General features: G+C 37.4%; 1 protein-coding gene across 1 annotated transcript in view; it reads right to left on the bottom strand.

The window, feature by feature from the left end:
- Window positions 1-15,969, bottom strand: part of LPIN2 (lipin 2) — a 72,313-nt gene that overhangs the window by 55,831 nt on the left and 513 nt on the right. The gene's annotated exons all lie outside the window — the stretch shown is intronic.

Genomic DNA, 15,969 nt, shown 5'->3' with positions numbered 1-15,969 from the left:
TGAATCATAAAAATGAATAAAATTCCAGATGGCAGGAGTAGCTGCACTCTCCACTGAAGGTAAAGCCTCAAAGAATGCCCTTAGTAGTAGAAACAGCTGAATTAGCTTTCTACTCCTAGAGGTAAGATGCTGATAATGTCTAAAATATACCCTTACAATGTCAGGACACCGGATCCAAAAAATAAAAGAGGCAAGTGCAAGCAGCACTAATAGAAGAGATAAATCCCTCTTTTAAGGAAACAATGGCACTAACACAGCAAGTGTGACAATTTATAACTTTTTTCTTCTTCCAGACACAACGTATTTTATAAAACAGCACTTTGGAAATCAGATAGTTTGTGTAAAAATCACTAGCCTTTGTGACAAAGGCTAATTTTACTCAAGTTTTTAATGCATACTTTAATCACAAAATTTCTGAATGTAAAAAGGAATAAGCATAAAAGTCAATTTACAGTAAATATTTATGAGAAATTATATAAGCCATATATTTGCATGTATTTATACTGAAATCATACAAGAAAACAATCCTGGCAATCCTACCATTATTTGGTTACTTACTCTGAGTTATACCCTGGTGTTAGTTCTTTGTGTATGTCATCTCTGAGCTACATAATATCCATGAAAGACAGATTTACTTATTCCTATTCTTTTACAGATGAAGAAATAGTGTTTCAAAGAGGTGCAGAATCTCCAAAGTCAACCACCTGATTTTTAGAAGTGCCAAAGCCAGGACTCAACTCTAATACATCTGAATTCAAAGCTAAAAATGTCTTCTATAGTACCTTCCTGAATTTATTAATTTAAAATTCAGATTTAACATGCTAGGTATTTAAAAACATGTCAAACAATATGCAATGAACCTAAAAGAATAAAATACCTAGGAATAAATTGAACGAAGGAAATAAAAACTTGTTCTATCAAAACGTAAAACAATGCTGAAAGCAATTTAAAATGACCCAAGTAAACAGAAAAACATTCATATTCATGGACAGCAAGACTTACTATTGTTAAGATGTCAATACTACCCAAAGTGATCCCAGAACAAATGCAATCCTATCAACATCCCAACAGCCTCAAATTTATATGGAGTTAAAGGGGCCCTTACTACAGCCAAAGCAATACTGAAAAAGAACAAAGAATGAAAGACTTATGTTTCCTGATTTCAAAGCTCATTACAAAGCTACCATAATCCAAACAGTGTGGTAGTGGCATAAGAGTAAACATAGGTAGTTAAAAACTTCTTTCTCATCAAAGGACAATGAAAACTAGAAAAGATAATTTACAAATCCCAGCTCCTGGCATCTCAAGTCATCACCATGATATATCTGAAGAGGGCCCTGGGGATGTGGGAAGATGCTGTGAAGCCAGTGAGTCTTCCTAGTGGTAAGCTTATGTTTCCTGCCCAGTTTTCTTCTACTGGTGCCTACTGAGATCTCAAGAGAATCTTCAGAAATTTAGGAAGGCTATCCCAGACCCTCCCGGGGCTGTTCCCCTTCCCAATTCTGTGAGGACATCTGAGTGAGTAGAGGAAGAGGCTATAAAGAGAGCAGCCACACGAATCACACTGCTGCTGTTAGTGTCGCCCATCACTCTAAGTGGGGCTGAGGCCTAGTTTTATGTAGTGTTACAAAACAACACCATGTAAGGCTATGCCAGTATGTTATCACAAACTGACTTGTATATTAAGCGACTTCAATGAGAGGACTTCTAAGAGCAACAGCAAGTCAGTGAAGCAACATTAGTACTATGGGTACACAAAATCTGTTTTAACTCATTGAACTGTTTGTGCAACAGCAGTGTCTACTCTGATGTCACACACACTGTTCTATCTGCAGAGCTGCGGATCAAACAGTAAACTTGGCTGATGAATTATCTATCTTCAAGGTGCTTCTATCCTAATGGAGGGAGAGAAAAAACAACAACAGTAATAACAAAATCTTAAGACTGGGAAAATTATATAAAGGAAATGAGAGAAAGGGTGTGCAGAAGTGGGCCACTTTATTGTAGGTAAAGGCATTGGAAAACCCAAAGTAGGAAAATGTTTGGGAGAATATTTTTAAAAGCAACAAAATGGAGCTGGGGTTTTGGCTCTGTGGTAGAGCGCTTACCTAGCATGTTCAAGGGCCTAGGTTCGATCCTCAGCACCACATTAAAAAAAACTAAACAAAATAAAAAAAACTCTTGTGTCCAACTATATATATACATATATATATATATTTTTTTTTTTAAGCAACAAAATGGGGGCTGGGACTGCAGCTCAATGGTAGAGCACTTGCCTAGCATGTGTGAAGCACTGGGTTCACTCCTCAGCACCACATTTAAATAAATAAACAACAAAAAAAAGGTATTGGGTCCACTTACAACTAAATTTTTTTTTCAAAAATAAATAAAAAGCAACAAAATTTCAAGGCGGCTCACTTCTGAAATTATAGAGTATGATGAACAAGGGAGTAGCACCAGAACCTAGGTGATTATGCTCACATGACTATGCCATAATACAGGCAGGATTCACTCTCTTGTACAAGACACTGCTGCCGTTCAAGCTTTAGTCATTTTGCCAACCTTCAAATTACTTTAGAAATAAAGCAGGAGGAAAAAGTGAGATGACTCAGATGCTAAGTTATTAAACATTTGGGAACCAGCGGAAATTTTAGCAGTCACAAGTCTGAACAAAAACCTCTGGTTGATATTTAAAAATTATTTCTTATCTTCAGTGAAGATTAATGTGACTAAAAGCATCTTTTACGATACTACCATGACTAGACATCCTGTTAAGCCCAGAGAATGTCACATAATTTATCTCTACGCTCTTGAAACTTGCTGTTATGTTCAAATATGTCCTCCTTGAAAAAAATAATACAAAGTAGTAGCGCTTGGAGCAGTAGAAATAGTTGAAGTAGTAGTAGCAGCAGTAGCAGTTGTTAATAAAACTCTAACCACTATTACCTCAAAAGGTGACCTTATGTGTAAAAAGAACATTTGCAGAGGTAATATGTTAAAATGAGATTAATGAATGTTCAAATCCAATATGATGGGTGTCTTTATACAGAGGGGAAATCTGGATATAAGAGACACACATGCCATGTGAAAGTGAAAGCAGAGATGATCAGAGATGAAGGATGACATATCTATAAGCAAGGAATACCAAAGACTGCCAGCAAACCACCAGGAGGTAGGACAGTAGCATGAACCAAACTTGTGGACAATCAAGACTCTGAATTCCCATCCTCTGGAATAGTAAATTATTTAATAAACTTCTGTTGTTTAAGCTACCCAGTCTGAGGTACTTTTTTATTGTATCGAACTCAAAAGAACAAAGAGCTTAGATAGAGGAGATGACAGAAAATTAAAGAGATTAAGTTTCTGGAAAAGGAAAAATGGATAGCGAACTAGGAAATAAGCAAGTGAATGAAACAAAACCCAACCCTCGAACCTGCCATGGCGGCACACACCTATATAGTTCCAGCTACTCAAGGGGCTGACGATGGAGGATCACTTGAGCTTACAAATCCAAGACCAATCTGGGCCACACAGCAAGGCCCTCTCTCTCTCTCTCACACACACACACCCAACCCCACACTGGTGGGTATATGTCAAAGGGGCACAAGAGGCAAATTAAAGAGCTCCCAATGGTCAAAGCAGAAAAATTTAGACAGCAAATAAAGCCATATTGGATTATAACCCAAAGTATAAAATGAATGCCCATTCCAATATAAATACATGATTGAATAAACTCATAAGTTGGGGTGAAGATACAAACTTCCCATGTGAAATTCCAAACATAGATATGCACCCTCAAGATGAAGTGCTTAACTACCCACCCCTTAGTTGTGAACTGTGTAGAATGACTTCCAAATATAGACACTTTCCAGGGAAGAAATCTGACAAACACTATCTCAACCAGGTGAATAAAGGTCAACATTAAATCAAATCATATTGATATAATGTACCCTTGATATGATAAAAATGGCACTTTACCTCTATGGTCTTTCTACTAATAACCCATAACCCAGTCATATCATGAAAAAAATGAGAAATTCTAACACCCTACAAAATGTCTGATTAGTACTCTTCTAAAACTGTGGTTAGCTGGCTGTGGTGATACAACCCAGTCCCAACTACTTGGCAGGCTGAGGCAAAAGGACCACTTAAACCTGTGGAGTGCAAGACCAGCCTGGATAACAAAGTGATACCCTGTCTCAAAACAAAACAAAAAAGGTCATCAATGACAAGGAAGTTCTAAGAAACTGCCATACTGAGAGAAACCTAAAGAAAGACAGGACAACTAAATGTGATGGGATAGCTTGGGTGAGATCCTGAGACACTAGGTAAAAAACAAAGGAAATCTAAATATACTATGGGCTTTAGTTAAAAATAATACATTAATATTGGCTCATTAATTTTAACAAATGTATTAGACTAATGCAAGATGTTAATAACAGAGGAAGCTCAGTACAGGCTATATGGGAACTCTACACTATCTTCTAAATTTCTCTGAAAATCTACAACTGTTCTAAAAACAAAAGACCATTAAAAAGAAAAGTAATAGATGGAAAAGAGCCGACTTGCAAGTTGTGACCAGTGACTTGGATGTGACCTCTGACTGCCTTGTGGCTGCATTTGTGCTGGGAACTTCCTGCACCAAGGTGCGGGTCAAGATGGCCCTGTTGCTGTGGTGATGCCTGGCCTGGGGAGGCTCCGTGAAAAGGCACAGAGCAATCTATATCAGTCTGGACCTTGAGCTTAGGCACCAACTCCTAGTGATAGAGAATTCTGGGCTCTATAATAACCTTGATGTCCCACAAGTTTCACTGCAACCTTCAAATCTGTCTGCTTTTCCTGACACTTTCTCACAAATAACCTTTTGATGATAAAACCTATATAAATATGCTGAATTAGCTCTAGGTCACTGTTCCTCCACATCAGAGAATGGTGTCCCACCTGGTCCCAGCTTTCTCTCTATATGTGTATTTGTTGGGGGATTTCTCAATCCCCCATCACCCCTCACAGGCTTTCTGAATTAATGGCTGTAGTAGAGGAGGTCACAGCAGCAAATCACAGGAAATATTACCAAAATGAAGCAACTTACATCACTTAGAAACTTATGAAAGTTCAGACAGCAAAACTACCCTCTCCCTCACTCCAGTTCCCTGAACACTGGTTACCAAAAGTGAAACACTGAACAGATTCTTCTGAGGAATTTATCAATGGGGACTGAGGGAACCTACAAATACTGATATTTGGAATTCCTTACCTCATCACCCAACCAGGGCTTAAGTCCAGCTCATGCACAGAGCAGTTCCAATCAGTTTTTTGGTCTTACTTTTACTTATAAAGGAAAACCCAACAAATATCAGGTATCTGAGGAGCTTAAAACAGCAATTAATACAAATGAGAATTTTTTGAAGGAAACAATGCAAAATCACTTTCGTAAACACTACATTATCAGAGAAAATACTGCAACCATGAAATGACAACAGGATGCTAATAAAATGGAACATTTGAAAATGGAAAAAGGGCTCTTAAGAATTAAAATATATAGTAAAACTGAAAAATTCCATAGCAGAGTTGTAAGATAAAGCAGGTAGCTAAACTCCCTGTAAGTCTAACTAGGCAAGATAAAAGAATGAACAAAAGGAGGGAAAAGATATCAATCCAAAAGGGGCCCTTTATTGGATTTGTGGGGTATTTTTTAAAGAGAAAAAAAAAAAAAAAAGGCAGGGAGGGGGAGGAGGGAAGAATATTATCAAATAAGATGGACAAGAATATTTCCCAGAGTCAGAGACATGATTTTCCAAATTGGAAGTCCTTAGCAAAAAAGGATGGGGAGATACCTGCACAGGTGTGAGTTCCAAAGAGAGTTACTAAAAACAAAAAATGGCAACAAACAACATTAAAGGCTAAGGAGTTTCTCTAATCGCAAAAGCTTCAGAATTGCATGGACATGCCTACACAAAGCAGGATATACACCATACCCTCAATCAGAGGTGTAGCACCCAGTGCCAGCCACCTCCCCAACTTCATGAGGCAACATAGCTGTGGATGATTCTGCATGTGGGGAGAAGAAGCCTCACCAGGCCTGAGAAGCACCACTATATTCTCTAGGTGTTTTTATGCCCTCTGGTCTACAAAGACTCTGGTAACATACACGCAGGCTAGCCAGGTGTGAGGGGGAAAAAAAAAACAAGGTTAGAAGTGAGGGTTCTCTGTGAAGCCAAGTGAGGTGGATACTTTCCAGGTTAACTATCACATCCTGTGTCTGGTCCAAGGACTGAGATGATAAATCAGAAACCAAGATACTTCATCAAGAGAAGATAAAATTATAAATACTTTAAGAAGACAAAGTAAAAGTGCTTTAAAAAAATCAGAAGGAGAAAGAAAGGATATGAAGAGGGAAAGAAGAAATACAAAAATTAAAAAGGCTTGAGGTGACTCAAAAATAGTTAACTTCTCCCAAAAAAATGGAAAATTTCCATTCTAGTATTGATTCTATTCTAGTCTGACAGATAACCTATCAATTAAGTATGATACTTAGAATAAAGAAATTCTCAGAGCTGCAAGATCTCAAAGAATTTACTTCCTGTGAATCTTCTCAAAAAGCTGGTGGAGGAGTACTCCACAAAAATGAGGAAGAGCAGCAAGAAGGAGGAAGTCAAGAGATCTAGGACAAGAGGTCCAACACAGGAGAAATGACAGAGATTCAGGACAAGGCAATTCAGGACTGCACTGATTGTCAGAAACTGGGAGCCTGAATTCATGACTGGTGCTCAGAAATGAAAGCCAACAAAATAAATGTTGACTCCATAGGAAACAAAAACTTGAACTGTCAAATAAAATCATTGGACATGGTTATTTATGACAATATTTAGTAATCAAAATGAAAGTATTGAATATTGGGAAGATAGAATATTATGATATAATGGGTGGGGAAACATGTTTAAGAGGGTTATGCAAGAAATGAATCCTCATCCTGCACACTAGGAAAATCAATAAACAATGTCTAAAATGGGAAACCCATGCTAGAGTAGTGTAGGCACACAAATATGAAGTAAATACCACAAGAAATAGGCAAAAGAAGTAAGTTTTTTCAAGGAGGCAGTAATCAGCATGAGGAAAAGGACTGATATTTATTCATTATATACCTCAGGATTATTTGAATGTTCCAACTACATTTAAAATTAATATATTTTAGGGGCTGGGGATGTGGCTCAAGCGGTAGCGCGCTCGCCTGGCATGCGTGCGGCCCGGGTTCGATCCTCGGCACCACATACCAACAAAGATGTTGTGTCCGCCGAGAACTAAAAAAAAAAAAAATATATATATATTAAAAAAATCTCTCTCTCTCCTCTCTCACTCTCTCTTTAAAAAAATAAATAAATAAAATAAAATTAATATATTTTAAAATTCAAAGATGAATAAAGTTGTGATACAGCTTTATGAAAACAGAATCATTCACAGGAATGAAAACTATGTGGGAAAAGGAAGAAAAAGAACACTAAGCGGGCTGGGGACGTGGCTCAAGCGGTAACACAATCGCCTGGCATGAGCGGGGCGTGCTGGGTTCGATCCTCAGCACCACATAAAATAAAATAAAGATGTTGTGTCCACCGAAAACTGAAAAAAATAAATATTAAAAAAATTCTCTTTAAAAAAAAAAAAAAAAAGAACACTAAGCAAATAAGAGCATCACGGATAGTGTTTTGTTCTGTTTTTTAATTAGGAAAAGTTCCTTTCTAACTCTCAACATCAGCACCTACGGTCTATCTGAGCATTACGTATGCATGTTTCATTAACAGAGAAAACAAGGAAATTTAAACACAGCAATGCCACTATTAGGTTATACAATTCATTCACTTGGGACAGAGAGATGTCATGGCAAGAATACCAGTGAAAGATTTAGTCACCATTTAAAGGGACCACATCCAGAAGAAGCAAAAAGATTCTGTTCACCATAAACATACAGAAATACTAGTACTTTTGAACTAGCAGAGTATAAAATTTTGAGTACACAATCTAAAGAAATTGGTGTCCATTTTTATGAAAATCAAATTATTAAGAGTGTGTAAAAATGTTAATTACTTAGGGGTTTTTATGAATTAGTCAAAAACAACTTTTTTTTTTTCCTTTTGGTGAAGCATACACCTGTACTTCATTACTTATGGAAAACTACTCTGCTTTCTAGGAATTACATTCTAAATTCAAAACTAAGGCTCTATTTATTATAATCATGTACAAATAAAATTCACAGGGCCATAGACAAAATGATGGCAAAAATCACAAGACTTAACATTTATAACAAGCATGGAGCATGAGATTTGTATATAAAATTGCTAACTCAACATTGTGAAAATAAAAGTTCTGAGTCAAGGAAGAAATCTTAGGCATGTAAAATGATTTTTGTGAGTGTGTGACATAAAAAACACCTTTCAACTAAACATGTTCTCACATGATATCTCCTTTGTCTCTCACTTTAAACCCTCAGATAGTACTTCCTTTCCAATTCCTCCCTGTTCATTTTATTAAATTCTGCTTTACATAAGACTTATTTAATTTCCCTATAATACTACAAGCCACTTTACTACCATAGGAGGAATGTTGAATTTGCCTTTTACTCTCTGTGCTGTGACTGACTCGACTGTCATCTCTGATCTAGTTAGAGTCTTCAGCTGGCTACCAAACTTCTGGACCTCTAGATAGCTAGTGGCTGTAGTTTAACACACATTTTTCACATAATCTTCAGGGCCTAGCAGGTAGGTATTGTTTTCCCAGTGTTACAAAAAAAGAGACAACTGTGGGTTGTGAGGTGTGGTGGTATGTCTGTGTCCCAGGCTGAGACAGGATTGGGAGTTCAAGGCTAGCCTGGGCAATATAGCAAGCCCTGTATCTGAATGTATGTCTGTTTAATGAAAGAGTCTTTTCCCCAACTCATTCATTTATTAATGCCATTAGAGGGGAGCTATCTGAAGATGAAGCTACCAAGTGAGTCAAATGATACCGGGGTGAGGGGACACAGTTCAACAGACAAATCAGTTCAAAAAGAACTCAGATACCCAAGGTTTCAGCTGGCTATACAATGTGATGGGACAAAAAGTTCTGAACAGAGAAGAACTTGCCATATCACATCCCAGCTCTGACACTGTTTAAGCTTCCTACATAGGCCAGTCCCATGTAATCTAGGAGTTATAGTATATACCTCTTCAAATAAAGAACAGTCCAAATTACCAGGGAAAATCCTTAAGGAAAAAGCATCATGGTGGATTCTGACATATCATGTTTCAAACAGTCTAACCACCTACTTCATCTTTCCCAACATTAAAGCAGAACCACTTTCCTCTCAAGCTGAGCCTGAAAGCATTATTTAGTTTTGAGTGTAAAGACCAGATTGTATGAAAAATATAGGTTTTAGACACTTGATCCAGTCTCAGCCCAGTGACAGGATCATTTCTTGAAAAGCAGGCAAGAGAAAATTAGATTCACAATGCTCATTCCAGAGCAGGTGTCAAGTCAGTGCAGTAAGGCCCAAATCACCTCTGATATTTTCCTGGTTGGTTTTCTCTTGCTAGCACAATTGGTTTTACATACATAAATGATGCCTAAAAATCCAAGGCTCCTACAAAGTAGGTGCTATCCCTATAAATGAGTTTATAGACTGTGAAATTAAGGATCATTTCTCCGGTACTTCCTAACAAAAGTAAAAACAAAATCCAAAAAATTCAGGGATGTCAAATCAATGCAAAATTCTTACAGTACTTGGGCAGTATGGTGGCAATAGAGCAAAGGGCAACACAGGGAGATCATTTCCACATGATTATGTGACCTTAAAAAAATCTCTTAGCTTAAGTGACCTTACCTAGAAAAAAGGATCATTATCCCTGCCTTGCAGGGTTGTTGTGACTCTAAGAGAAAATTAATGTAAAGCACTTAGCACAGTGTCTGGCCCAAGGGTGTTCAATCATTTAACTGTAATCACAATGACAATCCTTTACAAACATTAAATAACTCCTAGAAATATTCAGTATTCCTAGCAGGCAATAGCATCATTGATAGTGGATAGAGCTGATATTAAAGACTTCAAAATTCCAAATTTCTACCTTTCAAATAATGCCAGTTAGGTAAATTACTTTGATCCAGGTAAGCCATTTAGAAAATCCTATAACAAAAGATCAGTCCTTCCTAATAAAGCATTTGTTTAATCCACACTTTAAATTATAAACTAACTTTCTCTAAATAATACTTCTCTTATTCCGGTATTGTTCATATGTAAATAGATGCTATGACTACAGTCAAATATGTATCTACCTACTAGTCATCCAAAATAAATGGTAAAAGATTTTAAAGAAATTTATTATGTGGACAGATGTTTTAGAATGTTTACAAAGAAAAAAAAAAGGAATACTTTCAGTGGCCTTACCTAGAAAAAAGGGCCATTATTAAAACAAAACAAAAAAATCTCCCTTATGATGATGCTTCACTAAGCCTAAACATTCCCAGACTCCATGTAGCTCATTAGAAAAGCACACTGTTTTATAAGGACCAGAAGTAAATGCAGTCATCTACTAGAAAAATATACCATAAGACAATTCAAGATCCAGTTCAGAGCTTTTAATTCATATTAACTATCCAATGGTTTTGCTGGCACATAGCAGATAATAATTCAAAAATCAAAGCTGGGCATGGTGGAACACACCTGTAATCCCAGTGATTTGGGAGGCTGAGGCAGGAGGATGGGAAGTTGGAGTCAGCCTCAGCAACACAGAGAGATCACGTCTCAAAATTTAAAAAATTAAATAAGGCTGGGGATTTAGCTGAGTGGTAAAGCACCTAAAGCACCCGGGGTTCAATCCCCAACTTGGGGGGGGGGGGAATCACATAATCAAATTATCAGACAATATCATACTGAATACTTTACTTCCCAATATCTCTTAAAGGCGATCTGTATTCTGAATACTTCTCTTATTTAGAATAAGCCAAACACCAAGTCTCTAGTACAACTGGACATTTCTACCTTACCAGGAGCAATAACCATCATATCATAAAGACACTGAACAAAATATAACTATCCTGGTTATTAGTCAACTTCAGTGTTTACTCAGGCTTAAAAGAAAAAAAAAAGCCTTCTAGGTAGATTTCAATCCCAAATTAACTAATGATCTTTATTTATAATTCTGTCACTTTATTTTTATAAAAAGAACTTATCTTACAATAGATTCAAAAACAAGCATTTAAATTAACATCTTTGGGATCAATTATCCCTTTCATTATATTTCAGAAATAGGTAAAAGAAATTCAGTAAGTCACTAAAGAAGTTATTTGGTATCATATGCCTATCTTTTTTCTTTATTTGCAGGACCAATTTCAGCTTTTCTAAAGGATATTTCCCCATCTTCAGCATCTCCTCTTTATCTAATAAAGCTTAGTTATAACCACCCAAACCAAATAATTAAAAAAAAAAAAAAACTAGATCCTTCTCTTTGAAATATTAGTATCTCTATATCATGTTTATTAAATTTTCCAAATCTGTACCCTTTCGGGTCTCCCTCAATACTGCTTAAAATTTCAACTAAATTAACAAGTAACCAAAAAGTTAAAATCAAAGCAATGAGAGAGCAAACCAACCTCAAAAGTTTCCAGTGCAAATAACAGGGCTCTACAGCATCTCAGCTCCTTTACTGAGAACTCCTTCTGCACATCAACCTATGCTGGTCTCCTCTCTTTCTCCTTCATCCTTTTAGGGCCTGTACCTTAAACACTGTCACCCTTGGCCTTTCACACTTTAAATCAACAGATTCTTTCTCCCTACTCCACAGGTACTCTCTCCACCCCTCAAATCCACTTTCTTGACTAGAATTTGCCCAACTTTCAAGAATAGCACCCTGTGACTTCCATTCAATGCCATTCATCACTGTTCTTCTCCCTTTAGTTCAACATTTACAATAAAGGAGGCCAAATGGCTTTACCTACAGGAGTGCTGGAAAACTTAAGGAGGCAACACTTATTCACTCTAACAGGATTAACAGTTAAGAAGAAAACCACAATTGACTTCAGAGCAATCCCAAAAAAATACAGAGCACAAAACAACATCACACATGCAAAGGAGCTTGTCTCCTGTAGCAGAAATTAATTAAGCAAAGTGTAATGGGAGAAAATATTAAAAAATGGATTGGGGAAGGTGAAATTGAATTGAAATGAACTGAAGTGGAACTGAGAAAACAGATGAGAAATTCAGATTTAAAAATAGGTGAGCAAGAATTACTGTAGGTTCTTGAACAGGAAAGATAAAGATGCTAGGAGTTGAAAACAAATCAGAATGTACAAATCGTTACTTAGATTTCATTTATACTCTGGTTAAACAATAAAATTAAAATAAGGAATTGGCACAAAAAGCAAATAAGAGTATGAAATGAAATAAAGGCAAGTGTTATATTTAATTTAGTGTTCAGTTACTGGCCATAAAATTACATATAGAAGTAAAATCTTTCTAAATTGTTAAATGGAATAAAGGCAAGTAGAGGAAGGAATCCACTGGCTGCCAACTTTCTAAGGTATGCTACTCTTTTTAATTTTTTTTTTTTAGTTGTAGATGGGCACAATATCTTTATTTTGTTTATTTGTTTATGTGATGCTGGGGATTGAACCTAGTACCCCACACATGCTAGGCAAGTGCTCTATCACTGAGCCACAACCCTATGCTATTCTGTAAGCCAATGTTTGCCCTCTAAGAAAAAAAGAAAAACAAAAAAGCCAATAGTTTATGTTGGAAATGTATGACACTACAAATAAATAAGCACTAAATAAAAAAGCTCTTATAATTCAAAGACTACAAAAATAGGCATTACATTCCAGATTTTTAAAAGATCATGTTCTAGCAGCTACCCACCTAACACACACATATTTTCTAATTTACTTACGTAGTCTCTTTATATTTTTGACCTAAATAAACTATAAAGAATCCTAAAAGATCCCACTTCTAACAGTCATACAAACTACTCTGGCTTTGTAGAGAAGTTAAATAAAAGATAGGAAAAGGAGATGTTGATGTAATTGTTTTGTTAGGCCTTAAGTTAAATCAATTCTGATTTCTTTCTTCCACATTTCTATTATATAAATAAATAAACACACACACACACACACACACACACATATATATATATATATATATATATATATATGTGTGTGTATATATATATAATTTTTTTTTGGTTGTTGATGGACCTTTATTTTATTCATTTATTTATATGTGGTGCTGACAACTGAACCCAGTGGCAAGGGGTCTACCACTGAGCTACAACCCCAGCCCTCTTTCTTCCACATTTCTTAGTAACAATTTTAACATCAATCTAAATAGACAAATAAAAATCACTAAAATTTAGTATTATAAAGCTTTTGAGGAAAAAGATTCGAAATTGTAGTCACTGAATCAAATTAGGAAAAAAAATGTTTATCATCATTTTAATCCTAAATGTCACGTTAAGGACTTTATCTTGCACTGCGATGGAATTCATCTACTAATCTATTCTTTTTGCTTTCCCTTCCTTCCTTTCAGACTGAGAATCTGAGCAGGGGTAGAGAGGCCCAAGTTTCCAGTGCAAATTAAGGGCAGGTTGTCACTGACACTTGGTGATTCCTACCTACTTCATCTGTGCCTCATGCCTTTGTCTTGAAAAGTACAGGACTTCACACATATAAAGTGCTTACTGTTATTAACAGTTATGCTAATATAGTCAACAAGGCAGGGAGGTGGACCCAGAAATCAGTTAAATGCTAGCAAAGCCACCAAGACAATTTCTTATCCAAATACCTTTTTACCAAGATTACCCATATTTTTACAACTTATAGTAAATATCTCCAAATGTTGCTAAGTTTTAATGACACGGGATAAGGCCAACTACAGTCCCTGCCTACAAACTTGCAAGTTGTTTTCACCATAAAGGTGGCAAGTGATAGGCAGAAGACCCTGATGGCTCAGCCAGAAATAATAATGACTTACCTAGCAATGAAGGACATGAGAGACAGCTAAAAACAATTCCAAAAAAAAAGTTCAAAACTACTATCAATTGACGTGGCATGTCAACAGTGACAGCTCCCGGGGTCAGAGCAAAAAGGAAAGGATATAAAAAGATGGGCAAACTTAAAGAAAAACCTCCTAATCGAGGTTGCTAACCACTTTAGGGAGGTAGTGAATCTACTTCCTAACAAAGAAGCTTACAGAAAGTGTTAAGTTCTGATATATAGGAGGCATACAGAAGAAATCTGTTGACACACAAAACCAAGCTATCTTTAAACTAAATATTAATACTTAAACATTGCAAAATATCCATTGTAATGTTCATCAGCTTAATCTAACCTTTGACCACCTCAAAAGTGTGGCACCACCAAGATTATTCATCAGAAGCTCACCAGTCAGGAAAATTCAGTGAACTCATTCAGGAAGTGCTACCCACTACCAGGTCACTGGTAAGGGCAAACTGCCTGCTGCTTCCTACCTTCATACAACAATCCTCCACTAAGGCTCTTCTAAAGCCCACTGTGTGTTTGGTAAAGGGCAACTAAGGAGTTTTGCCTTCAGGGACTCTGGTCCCAGTGCTGGGGACAGTCCATACAGTAAACCAAAAATTACAATGCAGGGTGATAAAAACCTTTACTGCTACAAGAATGAAGTAATAAAAGAATCAAAGCTCTGGCTGACTCTATTATTTGCTTAATAGTGCTTTAATATAGTGTTTAAGGGTTTTCAAAAGCTTCCATGTCCAGATCCTCTCAAGCATAATGCTTCTATGTTGATTCTCAACTGTGCCATCATAAACTAAAACCGAAACTGTCCGTTTTATTTCCAGCATTCTATGGCTAGTTCTACCAACATCTGGGCAGGAGATACTTGGGTCTGATGGACCACAATCGACTACACATTTAATTAGAGGGGAAAAAGACACCCACACTGTCCAACAGTCTTCCACATGTAGCTTTATTTGCACTTTTTATACTCTGGCGGGTCTGGCCTGAGGTGGCTGCACTTAGGCAGAGTGAGGATGCTCAGGAGGACCAGCTCAAGGAGGAATAAATTACCAGCCTCTGCTCCCCCTGCACCTGGTGGTAGGCTTTGCATTTTTCCACCTTCAGCATCACCTGCCTGGCTTTTCATTCTTAAGCCATTGAAATCAATACCCGACTATCAACACAAACCATTAAGGTCAACTAAATTATTGGTAAATAATCCAAAATTGACTTTTGCGTGGTCAAAACATAAACCAGCAAGGTCAAGTATTAACAAACAGTAACACACAGCATCACTACTGTAGGGCAAAAGAACTTCAGCAAGGTCTGGATTGACAGCAAGGTAAGAGACTTGTTTTCAATTTTTAAAAAATGGGGGAAGGGGCGGAAAAAAGCTCTTTATGTGTACTAAAAATTAGTCTGGCTGCTTGTTCATAAATTTTCATAGACTTTCCGGGTATTCAGAGTTCCAGCGGTTTCTGAAAGGACGGGTCATCTTCCTGGTCCCGTTTTGCATTAATTATATCTTCCAAGCGTCATCCCGAAATTTGCAAGGAGAGTCATCTTAATTTGAGTAAGTGATCAGTGGCGTCAAAAGTTGAGAAGCCCTCAGTAAAAACTGTATCCCGACCCACTCACTACAAATCAAGATTTACCGGGTGGGGGTTGAGAAGAAAACTACTCACACTTGAATCCGGTCTACAGCCTGAAGGAGGCGGCGGCGGGCAAACGAACGGCCTTAAAGAAATAACAGCAACCTGCCAGCCCTCGCTTCCAGGCGAATCACGTGCCCCAGGCGCCCCCTCCCCCAGGGCCAGTGCCAGGGGCTGGGGCAGGGGCGAGATGGGGACGCGGCCTCCCGCGGTGCTTCCCGGGCCGCAACTCGCAGCCCCAGCCTCCCGGCCAGAGAGGAAACCAATGGATCTTAGGTGACCATCCCCGCGGGTAGCAGGGCCCCGAATGCTTTTCAGAGTCCTC

The sequence above is a fragment of the Spermophilus citellus genome (assembly GCF_964194105.1).
Source record: "Spermophilus citellus genome assembly, chromosome: 12".
Taxonomy (NCBI): domain Eukaryota; kingdom Metazoa; phylum Chordata; class Mammalia; order Rodentia; family Sciuridae; genus Spermophilus; species Spermophilus citellus.
Note: the sequence above shows the minus strand (reverse complement) of the source record. Positions and strands in the feature narration are given on the sequence as shown.